The 14,809-nt window shown below is 41.9% G+C and overlaps 1 protein-coding gene across 2 annotated transcripts in view; it reads right to left on the reverse strand.

Annotated features, from left to right (window-relative positions):
* Positions 1-14,809, reverse strand: part of RPS6KA2 (ribosomal protein S6 kinase A2) — a 291,646-nt gene that overhangs the window by 93,246 nt on the left and 183,591 nt on the right. The gene's annotated exons all lie outside the window — the stretch shown is intronic.

Genomic DNA, 14,809 nt, shown 5'->3' on the forward strand with positions numbered 1-14,809 from the left:
TCACCTCTTCAGGTTCATAAAATGCATTCTGGTACAGGAATATAATGGCAGTATTAAAATGATAATAATTCAGCTTGCTAGAAGAGTGCTGAAAAAATAATCTAGCATCTCCAGAGAAAATAACTAAAGAAAGCAATAAAAACAATGCTTTAATTACAACCTTTCAAAAAGATTATTTTAAAAGAATGCAATTAAATATAAGGCCTAGCAGTATTTATCAGAGAAGTACAAATTTTAAAGATGGAAAAAACCTGTTAGACTATGTGACTTCATTGAAATAGAAAAATGTTGGCTAGAAGTGGCTTCTAGGGGTCAAGTAGTCCAACATCCTGCCCAAAATATCACCAACACTTGATCATACCAGCTGGTTTTTGTCCACTGTGGTTCTCAGTGTCTCAAACAATGAGGCTTGAGACGCTTCCTATGCAAGATTATTCTCTATTTGCCTAGCTCAGAAATGCCCACAATCATGTCAAGCTGCCTGCTCCATGGGTCCTGAAAAGGAAACAGGATATTTTTCTAGGAAGGCAGGATTTCCTGTGGACTGCCTGTGGTCTTCTCACTAGAAAGGAGTAGCAAAGCAGCACTGAGGAAAAACATACCAGACAGCTCTTTTTACACTGATGTTTACTTGTGAACTATCCAAGAGGTAGATAGTGTTTTAGTTGGTAGGGCAAATCCACTTTGAAGCAAAAAGTCAGCCTGTTAGTACTCAAGATGGACATAGCCCCTTAAAGGAAATTAAGGCTGATAGGTTTGCACATATGCATCCATTTGCCTTGCACGTATTTCTATAGTCTTATTACTAATTTTGCTGCATTAATTCTGAAATTACTTCTGTTTATTTTACCTTACTAGAAAAAAACAACAACCAAAACCAACCAAAAAACACTCCTCCAAGAATTGCATGGATCCCTTTTAATATTCTTACTTATTTGGGATTTCCCCCTATCATTTAGGTCTTTTGAAGTCTCCCTGTATTAAACTATTATGGAATGTGGTATAAGCTTTCTTAGGTACTGCTGATCAGAGTGAAACCCAGACTATGAGAGCACAAGCATTGTGTGCAGATCTCTCAACTAATTTGCTTTGAACTGCATTTTAGGGACTTGCCTAACCTGGATTTTGGTCACTAGTCCACAATATCTGCATTAGGAAGATGCATAATAATAATAAAACTGGGGCAAGAGATTTCAAATACAGATTTGTGCTGAAGCCTGCACACTAAAGCAGCTGTTTCGGTGGAGAGGATTTCACTCTGAACAAAACCAAAAGCCAGCTAGCAAAATGGTTTTGATCAGTGAAGTTGGGGGATTCAAAAAGGAATGTTCCACATTCTGGTCTTGCAGCAGCTGTGCACAGCACCCCAGGCTTTTGCTCGCTGCTGACTCATCCCAACACTGCATTAGCAGAAATGCTTGGCTTGAAGAAGCTTAATGTTTTGTAAACTCCTCTAAATATTTATGTTTGCACAAAAAGCATCATCCTGTGACAAAAGTGAGATGGATGTTCTTGACTGCTTGAAAAAAAAAGCACGTGGTTAAGCAGCACAGTCTAGGGAAGGGAGAGCAATCTACTAGAATACAGGATGGAAGAGGAATGGAGGAGGTTGCTTCTCTGTGCTAATACAAGAAAGACCTATTCAGGGCTTGATTCTTAACTGCATTATTCACTTAAGGCTTCTCCACAAGCCCTCCCATAGTGGCAGAAGCCTTGAACACACAAGTAACCCAGTACTTGAATGGAAAGGCCATTTTAATCTCATTTCCTTTGTGACTCAGGAGAAGAGAGCCGCTGATTCTTGCCCTGTGACTGCGGATGGCACAGACACTTCTTGTTTTGGTGCTTCCAGAAGGCAGCTGCTCCCTGTAGCAACAATATCAGCTCACTTTCAAGACTTCCTCATGGAGACCTTGGAGAAAGAGAGGCACTAATGCTTGATGGCTCCTGGAGAGCAACCACAGAATCTTCTCAACTCACTGTCACATGTCTCAGTGGATTGGGTAAGGGTATGAGGTACAAAAAGTCATGTAAAAGGGAAGAACTTTCTGGTGAGTAGCTATTTTCAGCAGTACAGCCTCTTATCTTGCCTCTCCACAGCCTCTCAGAAAACATGGAAATGAGACCTCCTAGAAAACTAAGGGGTTTGACCCCTTTTGGAGTCATCTGGCTTATCCCCAACATGTTTCTGAAGGAGCAGAACTAAGGTCGTCCTCAAATCCAGAGACCACCTGCAAAAACGTTCCTCATCAAGGCTTCCTGAAATGCTCTGAAATATCCAGAGATGGGGCGATTCCAGAACCACCTATTTTTAGTGATGAAAAATTGTATATAACCATATTGCATGGGAAAACATTATGGTGTTAATGTATTAAGATGATTATTGCTTTGCAAAATCAGTAAGACAAAGTTCTTATTTTTATTCCTCTCCTGGCCATCTCCCCACTTGCATGGAATCAGGATTGCCATGCAGGTATGGCTGTAAAGGGTGGGCTTCATTGTCCAATTAAAATATGCACAAGTTCTCCAGTCTTCAGATCTGTTGAGCCTGCTTGCATGCTTAAGGGCCTAAGGTTAATGAAGACATGAATGAAGCTGTGGCAATAAGAAATAATGGTAAATATAAGAGAACTTATTGTTGAGAGAATTGTTATTCATCTGCAGCACACGCTCAAGATACTGACGTTATTTTTTTACCAGTCTTACCACCTAATATAGACCCAAATCACAACTCTTTAACTTCTTAGTATTACAGGCAACACAACATTCCAAAACACAACTGTTCATTAGGAAAGCATGTTTAACACTCTGATATAGGAATCATTAGGACAGGTTGCCGAGGGAGGTGGCTGGGGCCCCATCCCTGGAGATATTCAAAGTGAGGCTCGAAAGGGCTCTGGACAACCTGATCTAGTTGAGGATGCCCCTGCTTACTGCAGGGGGGGGTTGGACTAGATGACCTTCAGAAGTCCCTTCCAACCCAGACCATTCTATGATATGTCTGATGAAGATGCACCAAGATTTCCACCTCTGCTTCACAGATTCTAATGTAGTTTAATACATAGGAGCGTAATTTTTCTCAAGATATAATAATAGGCTATTCAAATGCTCCCTGGTGCAGGGAATGAATAGCTGGCCTGTGTTCAGTTCTTTGAGGACAAGTATCCACAGTGGAAAAAAAGTATAGGGGAATTTTCATTAGCCTCTTCCCAAGCCCGTTTCCAGCAGCTGGAGTAAAATGTTAATGGTTTGTAATCCAAATTTTGGCTTCTCTTGTGGTCTGGAAAGATTTAAACTGAGCAATAATACTGTAAATGGATGTAATTGTTTTGTTCTTTACTGTCAAATTATCATTTGCTTTAGAAACAATGAACTGAATTTATTGAGCCCTTACAGAAGCACGTGGAACTCGTGGTTAATTCATTGAATATCATGCCAGGTTTGCATTTAGCTTTCAAAGATAATGTCACCTACCTCCTCAAAAGGTCATATAGAGTTAGATAATATACAATAATTTTTAGAGAGGTTGAGAATGGAGTGAAAACGTGAATGGAATGTTTAATCTTGCATATGGGATTCTACCAAGCAGGTAAAAATTTAGTGGAAACCAAAAACGTCCAAGCAAATTCTGTGGAGTGCAACACTATCCATCTGCTAAATCCAATAGACTTTTTTCCAAAGAGTGCACGTGGTTGGCAGCTGGTGGAACATGAGCCAGCAGTGTGCCCAGGTGGCCAAGAAGGCCAATGGCATCCTGGCCTGTATCAGAAATAGTGTGGCCAACAGGAACAGGGAAGACATTCTGCCCCTGTGCTCAGCACTGGTTAGACCACACCTTGAGTACTGTGTCCAGTTCTGGGCTCCTCAACTTAAGAAGGACATTGAGGCACTTGAACATGTCCAGTGAAGGGCAATGAGGCTGGGGAGAGGTCTCGAACACAAGCCCTGTGAGGAGAGGCTCAAGGAGCTGAGGTTGTTTAGCCTGGAGAAGAGGAGGCTCAGGGGTGACCTCATTGCTGTCTACAACTACCTGAGGGGAGGTTGTAGCCAGGTGGGGGTTGGTCTCTCTCGCAGGCAACCAGCACCAGAACAAGAGGACATAGTCTCAAGCCGCGCCAGGAGAAGTTTAGGCTCGAGGTGAGGAGAAAGTTCTTCACAGAAAGAGTGATTTGCCATTGGAATGTGCTGCCCACATTCCACTCCACTCCATGGTGGTGGAGTCACTGTCCCTGGAGGTGTTCAATAAAGGATTGGACGTGGCACTTGAAGCCACGTTAGTGGTTAGTCATCAGGGCTGGGTGATAGGTTGGACTTGATGATCTCTGAGGTCTTTTCCAACCTTGTTAATTCTATGATTCTATTAGACTCTCTGCAGCACTTCTCTCCAGCTGTAACTTTCTATCTCACATTTTTCCTTTCTTCTCCCTAAAGCATGTCTCTACAGCTGAGGCTCAGCTGAAGTCACACAACCTAAATATGAAGAAAGGAATCATAGGGAGTGAGGCAGTGAATGCAGTTTCATAGCTAGATCAGTGAAGCCTATGAGTTGGAGGTTTGAGTATTTGGGAGATTTGGGTCCAGTCTTCTGTGCTACTAGGCTTCCTATGTTTCTTTGATGAATCACTTAGAGCTGGATTCAGCCAAATAAATAAAAGTGTTTATAGAACAGAAGGCAATGTTTCAAACTAATTGTCAACACTTACTTTGCAGTCATAGAGAGAAGCAGGCACTTCATGATTAAAAGAAATCAGATGAAGTCACGTACTAAAACTCCACACTTCTCTTTGCCGACTAAGAAAGCCTAAGACAATTTGCTGAGATGGGGGCTTCTGCAGCTGAATGAGATGAATTCATGAAAAACTCTTAAACAGAGTGGTATAGTGGCCAGATGTTTCATGGCGTTATGAAAGAGATGTTTGCCGATATATGACATGGGAGTTTTAACAGAACTTTAAATATTTTTTTAAAAGAACTTAGATACCTGAAACATCCAGGCACTTAAAAAAATACTCCAAGGTTTTGGGAGTAATCCAGATATCAGGATTTTATAGTTCTGGTAAAGTGAGTGTTATTTCTGCTTCCTCCCCAGTTTGAAAAATAGGGATAGCTGCTTTCTGCTGTCTTGAGAATTAATACAGAAAAAAAAAGTTAAATTATCTCATACTTCAATAACGAATAGACAAATCATCTTAAATGTATCCAGTGATATGTGATGTCAGATGGCCTACAACCACATTTCCATTTATCTCAGATGAGACATCTTGATCTTGAAGATTGATGCTCTGATGATTACAGGGCCTTTTCACACTCATTTCCTGACTAGGGCAAATATATGCAACACAATGACTGTGAAGATATGTGAGAAAAATCATCTTCCTATTCAAACTGCAGATATACGTGAAATAGGAGGAGATGCCAACCCTTGACCTAACGTTCAACTCTGGACTCAAATCATTACCCAGGGTAACTTTATTTTTTATGTTAATTCTGAGTAGAAAGCTCATTAAAAAACTATTGAAGCAAGGGGTTAAAAAAAGCCAGACCAAAAGCAGAACCATCTGGTCACAAAAACACAAGCAGTTGGCCCAGCCTTACTCATACAGCAGCGGTCTACAAAAACTTAAATACGTATGCGAACTTTAACAGAAACAGTCTCAAAATGAGGCACACCATCAAAGGACAGAAAGCACAGCTGTATTACTCTAAGCTACAACAAATAAGAGCAGGAACATTTTCATCAGTCCTGCTTGGCATGGTTTACCATGTGGCTTTGGTCTTTACGTCTCAAAAGACTTCTAAGGTTCGCTACCTATTGTTTCTATTGGTGAAGAGGCAGAAGAAATTGTTGTTACTCCTAGAAGGACAGGTATTCTTGTTTCTTTAGGGTGATTCTGTGTCCCAACTAAACAGGGGTATGAAGACTATGTGCAACAGTAGGGGACAGTATAAATCACCACATCTGGGGAAAAAAAAACAACCAACCAACCAACCAACCAAAACCATTTTACACAGAAGGTTTTCACATTTTACCCTCTACTACAGCTCAAGTCCTACATCCCAGAGCCCTGCATGCTCTGGTCTGAGCCACTCTCAAACTGTTTGTGAGTCTCCTGCTGGAGACTCTCTTATGGGTGCCACCGCCTTCCACCACTACAGCCTGCTCATCAGAGCTGCCAGACAGCTTCTACAGTGTGCCAGTCCCCACAGGGAAGCCCTAATGGGACAGGTTTAATTTGATGGCAATCCACTATTCGCACAGCTCTGTTACACAGTACAGATACCCCACACCAAGGATCTGACAGCCCATTGTTCAACAAGAAAACTATGATATAGCAGCCAACACAGAAAAGTGATGGGATGTCACACACAACCCGAGTGCCACAATCAATGGCTACAAAATCTTCAGAAGGGACAGACAAGGAAAGAGAAGTGGTGGGGTTTGCTCTATATGAAAAGAAGCTTTTTGTTTGTCTTGAGCTTAATGATGGTGACCATAGGGTTGAGTGTTAACAGGTGAGAACTGGGGGGAAAGCCAAGAAGGCAGATATCATGGTGGGAGTGTGGTATAGACTGTCCAATCAAAATGAAGAGACAGATAAAAAAAATGTGTAGGCATCTGGGAGAAGTCTCTCTAACACTGGTCCTCGTTCTCATGAGGAATTTTGACTTTCCTGATGTCTGCTGGAAATACAACACAGCAGAGAAGCAGCAGTCTGGGAGGTTTCTAGAGCGTGTGGAGGCTAACTTCCTGACACAGCTCGTGTGGGAAAGGACCCTGCTGGACCTGCTGTTGGAGAACAGAGAAGGTCTTGTGGGTGATGTAACAGTTGGAAATTCTCTTGAGCATAGTGATCACAAAATGATAGAGCTCTCAGTTGGAGAAGTAAAGAGGGAGGCCAGCAGAACTGACACCTTGGAGTTCTGGCAGCCAGACTTTGGCCTGTATCAGAGACTGCTTGACAACAGTCCTTTGGGAGTCCCAGGAAGGCTGGGCATACTTCAAGAAGGAAGTCTTACAGGCACAGGAACCCCGTGTGCTGGAAAATGAGTTGATGGGGAAGAAGGCTGTCCTGGTTAAATATAGAGAGGTTTGGTTGCAACTTAGGGAGAAAAGGAGAATTCATGGTTGTTGGAAGAAAGGTCGGGGCACTAAGGAGGACTAAAAAGTTGTTGTTAGGCTATGCAGGGAGAAAATTAGAAGGGACAAAGCCCAGCTGGAAATTAATTTGGCTTCATTTGTTAAAGAGAACAGGAAATGCTTCTACAAATACATTAGCAACAAAAGAAGGGCTAAGGACAATCTCTCTGTTGGATGCAGGGGGGAACAAAGTGGTTCAAGGATGAGGAAAAGACTGAGGTACTCAATAGCATCTTTGCTTCAGTCTTTAGTAGTAGGACCAGTTGTTTGCTTGATACCCAACTGAAAGATATGGATGGGAAGCAGAATGAAGCCCCCATCATCCAAAAGAAGATAGATAGTGACCTGCTGCACCACTTAGACATATAGAAGTCTGTGGGGCCAAATGGCATACACCCAAGGTCACTGAGAGAGGTGGCAGAAGTGCTCATCAAGCCACTGTCCATCATTTATTGTAACCCTGGCTAGCTGGGGAGGTCCCAGCTGACTGGAGGTTAGCCAATGTGACATCCATCTACAAAAAAAGGGCCAGAAGAAGGATATGTGGAACCACAGACCTGTCAATCTGACCTCGGTGCCAGGGAAGTTCATGGAACAGACCATCTTAAGTGCTATCACACAGCACATGCAGGGCAGCCAGGTGATGAGGCCTAGTTAGCAGAGGTCTGTGAAGGGCAGGTCCTGTTTGATGAACCTGATCTCTTTCTACAACAAGGTGACCCATTTAGCGGATGAGGGAAAGTCTGTGGCTATTGTTTACCTGGACTTTAATAAAGCATGTGACACTGTCTGCCACAGCATCCTTGTGGAGCAACTGGGTGCTTGCAGCTTAGAGGGGTAGATGCTTCACTGGATAAAAAAGCTGGCTGAATGGCCAAGCCACGAGTGGTGGTGAATGGAGTTAAATTCAGCTGTGGCCAGTCACAAGTGGTGTTCCCCAGGGTTCAGTACTGGGACCAGTTCTCTTTATTGTATTTAACAATGATCTGAACAAGGGGATTGAGTGCACCCTCAGCAAGATTGCAGATGACACTAAGTTGACAGGAGTGTTGATCTGCTTGAAGGTAGGAAAGCTCTACAGAAGGATCTGGATAGGCTGGGTCTATGGGCTGAGGTAATTTGAGATTCAAGAAGGCCAAATGCGAGGTCCTGTGCTTTTAGGTCACGACAACCCCATGCAAGGCTACAGACTTGGGGAAGAGTGGCTGGAAAGCTGTCTAGCAGAAAAAGACCTGGGAGTGTTGATTGACAGCTGGCTAAACACAAGCCAGCTGTGTGCTTGGGTGGGCAAGAAGGCCAACAGCATCCTGGTCTTTATCAGGAACATCATGACAAACAGAACCAGAGTAGTGATTGTTCCCCTATATTTGGCACTGGTAAGGCCACACCATGAGTACTCTGTTCAGTTTTGGGGCCCTCACTACAAGAAAGACATTGAGGTGCTGGAGTATGTCCAGAGAAGGGCAACAAAGCTGGTGAAGGGTCTGGAGAAGAGGTCTTACAAGAAGCATCTATGGGAACTGGGGTTATTTTGTCTAAAGAAGAGGCTGAGGGAAGACCTTATTGCTCTTTTTGACTACCTGAAAGGAGATTGTAGCAAGGTGGGGGTCAGTCTCTTCTCCCAAGTAACCAGTAATAGGATGAGAAGAGGTGGCCTCAAGTTGTCCCAGAGGAGGTTTAGACTGCAAACTAAATGAATTAAATGAAACTTTTCACTGAAAGAATTATCACACACTGGAATAGTATCCTCAGGGAGGTGGTTGAATCCCCATCCCTGGAGGTGTTTCAAAGACGCATGGATGTAGTACTGAGGGACATGGTTTAGCATCAGACTTGGTAGAGTTAGATAATGGTTGAACTCAATGATCTTAAAGTGTTTCTATTCTGTATGCCTCTATGTCCCAGCTTTCCAACTGTAAAATATAAATGAAGCCATCTTCTATTCTCATGGGGGTAATAGAATACAAGGGCACTGGAAAGACTATGGAATGCTCAGAGACCATGATATTAGGCTCAGATAAGAAGGCAGGCAGACAAAATGGTCCGTCTGTCCAGGATACTATTCAGGAAATATAAATACTGACTAAAGGGCTCCAGTTGCCTTATTGCTGGTACTAAGCTGCTCCATAGACAAGCAAAAAGCGTCTGATGTTTTACTAGTACCTTTGAGCATGAAATAAAAACTCCAGCTGCACTAGGAAGATAAACTGCCTAAGAAAAACATATTTGCAACCATTTCCTCACCGTTTCTCAAGTGATCCAAATAAAACACTCGTCAGCAGAGCAGTGTAAATGGCATCACAGCATAATAAGCAGAAAATACTGTAACAAAGCCCTGGTGCATTTGCATGGTGATTTTGAAGAACTGAATCATCTTAAATGTGCACATTAAAGGAAAAATACCAGGTTTTATCTCAGAATGTTAGACATTGTGGACAAAAGGCTGTAATAAGACATAGTCACAATACTGAAGCATTTGATTAGTTAGTTTAGGAAAAATGCCAGTCTGCTGTTTATAGATCACTTGTGGGGTTTGGTACTTAATAATTTTCTTTCCAAGAGGAATCCTAGCCTGCTAGCACATTTTGCGTCCTCTTGTTCATTAAATTAAATATCAGCTAAGGGTTCAACCGGCTTGTACTTCACAAACCAGAATACTGTTGCTGTTCTGTTAGGAAAAAAAAAAAAAATCTCAGTGGCATTTTACAGGCAGAGTATTAATAGGCAAACTGAATAATGTGGGGAGTGCATTAAGAAGCATGTGGCCAGCAGACTGAGAGGGAGGTTCTCCTCCCCCTCTGCTTTGTCTTAATGAGGTTGTACCTGCAGTATTCTGTCCAGTTCTGGGCTCCCCAGTTCAAGAGGTAGAGGAAACTACTGGAAAGAGGGCCATGGGGATGATTAGGGGACTGGAACAGCTCTTACAAGGAGAGGCTGAGAGACCTGAGGCTCTTTTGCCTGGAAAAGAGAAGACTGAGAGTGGATATCAACAACGCATATCAATATCTAAAGGGTGGAGGTCACACAGATGCAGCTGGACTCTTCTCAGTGGTGCGCAGTGATGGGACAAGGGACAATAGGTACAAACTAGAACACAGGTTTCACTTGAACTTAAAGAGAAACTATTTTGAGGGTGGCAAAGCACCTGAACAAGCTACCCAGAGGGGTTGTGGAGTCTCCTTCTCCGGACATTTTCAAAACCTGCCTGGAAGTATGCCTGTGCAATCTGATGTAGGCACACACGGTGCTAGCTGGGTGGTTTGACTGGATGGTCTCCAGAGGTTTGGTTGCAATTTAGGGAGAAAAGGAAAGTTCATGGTTGTTGGAAGAAAGGTCGGGGCACTGAGGAGGATTAAAAAGTTGTTGTGAGGCTATGCAGGGAGAAAATTAGAAGGGACAAAGCCCAACTGTTAGCTGGGTGGTTTGACTAGATGGTCTCCAGAGGTTCCTTCCAACCTCTACCATTCTGTGACTCTGTGATTCTATGAATCAAGAAAATACAAATTAGTTTTAATGCTACTGTTCACAGCCAGGAGCATCAGTGGAGGGACTGAAGGAGAGAGTATGATGGAGCTGAATCAGGCAGACAGAAGATGGCAAGATGGAAATTCTATAGAGAAAATATGACAAGATTTAACAAAAATGTAGACAGAAAGGGCAGAGAGAAAAGGGGGTGACAACAAGGATACCTAATTTGCAGGACAAGAGCAACTGTGGCTTGTGCCTATGTCAACAGAGAGGTAAATTGAGAGAAGACTGGAGAAAATTGTTGTGACTTTACAAACTACTGTAACTGTAATATTAATCAACTTGACATGCATTTTTATCTCTTTTATACAGCAGCTTAATCTCATTTAAATACCTAGACATCTACCTAACCTGAGGAAAGAGAGTGCAGGCATGCACATACGTACTGGAGTCATCTGATGGGGAAGCTGTTAAGCAGATCTGGTATGCTCAGATGTCCTCCCAAAGAAAGAATGAGATCATGATGGGGACCAGGCTTTGCTGTAGAGGTATTTAAGGGCCCTGGGGATCTAGCCTTACCTAGTAGCTCAGCTGGGCCACCAAACTAATGTTGTGGATCCAGGCCTTTCTCAGTTATGTAGACTTCGGCTTTAATTCTTTAACTTCTACAAAATGTGTACATATTAATAAAAAAAAAAAAAGTTACACAGAGTTCATGACAACATCTCATTTCATGCTGGGCTTCAGCTTCATGGACAAATATTTAACAAAGGATGCTAGAACTGCATATTGACCTCTTCAACTGTGTACTTTTATTACGTCCCTGGTTGAGATCCAGGTCATGATTTGCAGAAGTATGCATTTAAGTGCCTAAGATCTGTTACCACACACAAGTACCTGTCTAAACAGATTTTCAGCAGTCTACTGGAAATCTGCCCAAGGAAAAGGCTCATCACATTTGGTGGTTTTGTGAAATTCTAAGAAGCCTCCAGTTCATACCCCTCAAGATTCACACAGTGGATCTCCAAGGAACAAGCTGCTAACTGATTATCACACATCCTCTCTTATGTCAAGGCAAACATTGTTTACAATGCTAAACAGCATTAAACTGAAGCATGTATCATGCATATGCACTGAACTGAAAAGATGTGTATTTCAGGAATGAGAATAAACAAAACACAGAGAATCTATCTGGATGCAAAGAAATACATTGCAACATTGTTTGGAAGACTCTCATTTCGGAGGTCAAAAAGCAGCACCAGTCCTGCCCTTTTGCAGAGGTTTCCACTGTGTAACATATTTGTGCGTAACAAAAGCTCATGTGGTAAGTTTGATGATTCTCAGCTGATTGGGATCTTAATGAGCTTATCATTACAGCTTCATAGATACAAAAATCGAAAGCTTTGCACGCAATATTGTAATGCCAAATCTCTAAATACCACCAGACAAGTTTTTAAAACTTTAACTATTATTTATAAAACAACTATATGTGTGTGGAAAAATGCCAGGAAATGAATATGTTCAAACACAGAAATGGATGAACAACACTTCAGTCAAAGCTGATCCACTTCTAATGAAATCTGGAAGGATTCCTAGAGCAGGATTCATTCAGACATATGTCTCTGTCTGAGGTAGGTGTACAAACTTCCATACAGCTGACAGAGAAAAGGGTGCTTTCAGGCTTTGATTTGTATCAGATAAAAGGAGACCTCTAGGACAGGACTTAGTAAATACCCCCCTTTTCCTCTGCTGACTGTAAAGGAATTCTATGTTGATGAGTTCAGATACAGATTCATTCCCCATTCCCACACCCCTCAAAGACTGCTTTAGTATTGTGTGGAGCACACACACATTTCAAAAGTTATAAGTTGCATTATACTGTATATTCCCAGGCCAGCCTTTAATCAACTCACCTTTTTCACGCTAACAGACAATGTGAGATGCTCTCATCATTTCATCTTCCTGACCTAATACCTTCCTAGTACCAGCTACTGCAACATCCTTCTGTATGGATATTCTTAGCCCGCCTGACTACTGCCATGATCTGCCACCACAAATCTTGGACATGAAACTGGAAGGAAAACCACAACACTGTGTCAGACATCATGCCAAACTTCCACACTAGGGGAAACTTCAAAAAATATGAGGAAACACCAGTTCCTTCAGTGTCTTAATTCAAAACACATTTTTCTTTTTAGCACAATCCTTGCCACATCTAGCACATTATATCCCCTGACACCAGTTAGAAAATTGCCAAGACAACTTAAAACTGAGCCCAGTCACAGTGCTCACAGACTGCAAGATGTGGCTTTCAGCTGCTCTGCAGCTTTTTCTCTCTGCTGCAGACATGTATAGGGCCATTTATATCAAATGGTCTTTGTTCTTATCTTCAGCCACTTTATTCATAAAAGCCCAATTGAAAGCAAAGGTACATGATGACGAAGGCAAGCACTGGAAAGGAGCTTTTTGTTTAATCCTTTTCTGTTCAAAAGCCTACTGGGTTTTAAAGAACTGAGGATACCAGTTTAAGAACGAATTCACTGCTCTAGCCTCCATTCTATAGGTTTTCTGTTTTTAAAAATTATTATTTATTATTATGAAAACATGCAAATGGTCAAACTGAGATCATCAAGTTCCTGTCAGTTATTTTTCACTGACGTGTGTCTATTTCAACATTTTCCTGTCCTGGCTGAAAACCATTATAAAAAAATCTGCATATCATAACAGGTAGAGTTTTTTAAAAAGTAAAAGGTGATCCAAAATGGCTTTAGTGAAAAATTATGATTGACCACAAGTCACACGCACACGTAACCATATTGGTCACACATTTTCCTGACAAGGTAAGGCACATCTTCAGGTCAAAATGATGAAAAACTGTGGGAATTTTAACTGTGTTATAAGCAGCAACCCCAGAGCCCTGATCTGTTCAAGTTTGCTAGCCTCAACAAATATGTGGGGCAATCTCCTTCTGGCCCACTAAGGCAATCCAGTGCCAAAGGGTAAGTGGACTCCGCAGCTCCCTTTGCTGCACTGTAAATGGACAAGGTGGAGAGAGAAGACCAGCTTGTGTCTATTGTTCCATCAAATGGACAGATTTGCTCAGAAGGGATTACAGAATCATATTCACAAAATGACCAGAGCACAGACGAGGATCTTTATCAAATTTGAGAGCAGAGTGCACCTCTCCCATGAAGCACATTCCCAGCAACCTAAAGGAGTTAAAGGCTGCTTACAGTAAACTGCACGAATGGGTCCTGTGCTCAGAGAAGCCACAAAGCTGTTTGGGACTCCTGAAAGAGGCTGACTTTCCACTCAGGGATAACTGAATAGGCACAGACTAAAGAGGTTTTTACTATTCCACTTTTAACGTTTGTTTCAAGTAGAGCTTCAGTTAGTAACCCAAACAAAATCAAATGAACAGCAAGTTACAATGACACACTTCACACATGCATAGTCTGTTTTTAAAATATCAAGCTAATAAAAGAAAACAGCTGGAACAATAAACTGAGATGCCCCCCCCCCCCCCCCCCCCCCCTCCTGAAAAAAGATCAGGACACCAAGCAACAGCTACTCCTGTTATTTTATTGATAAAACAATTTTTTTGCTCCTCAGTGATTTTGTGCTCCCCAGCAATTATGTCTGCAGTTGATTATAGCCTTTATCCTGAGTCTTATTTCATAACCCTAGAGAACTATCCATTTGTTACTATATTAATGTTCTATACATAACAACATAAAGATAACTTAATGGTAAGGGAAGCAATTCAATCAATCAGTAACAACAGCAAGATAAAAATAGTACTACAGAAAAAGGAAAACTAGACAATTGTCATCAGAGGATAACAAATGAAAACCAAAGAGGAAAGCTGAAACCATACAGAAAATTCACTGTGAAGAAGGGTTTAATCAAAGAGAAGCCCAGTGCTCATTTGTTTTCCCCATTTGTCCAGTCACAGACAAAAAGCAGTTCCACAAGTTTTTCCAAGAAGCCACAGGAGGAAACATTTCTGTAATTCAAGCCAATGCTGTAAGGGAAATGCCTTCAATGGAAAACACATTGAAAAGCTGATTATGAATTTGCCGCAAATGTTGCATTGTTTGTAGTCGTAAGTTATTTATGTTTAAAACTGGTCTTTTTCATTGATGACTACACAGCAGGGTCCTACTGTGCCAAAGCATAGCTCCAGTTTGCTTTGTGGAATGA

The sequence above is a fragment of the Indicator indicator genome, chromosome 2 (assembly GCF_027791375.1).
Source record: "Indicator indicator isolate 239-I01 chromosome 2, UM_Iind_1.1, whole genome shotgun sequence".
Taxonomy (NCBI): Eukaryota; Metazoa; Chordata; class Aves; order Piciformes; family Indicatoridae; genus Indicator; species Indicator indicator.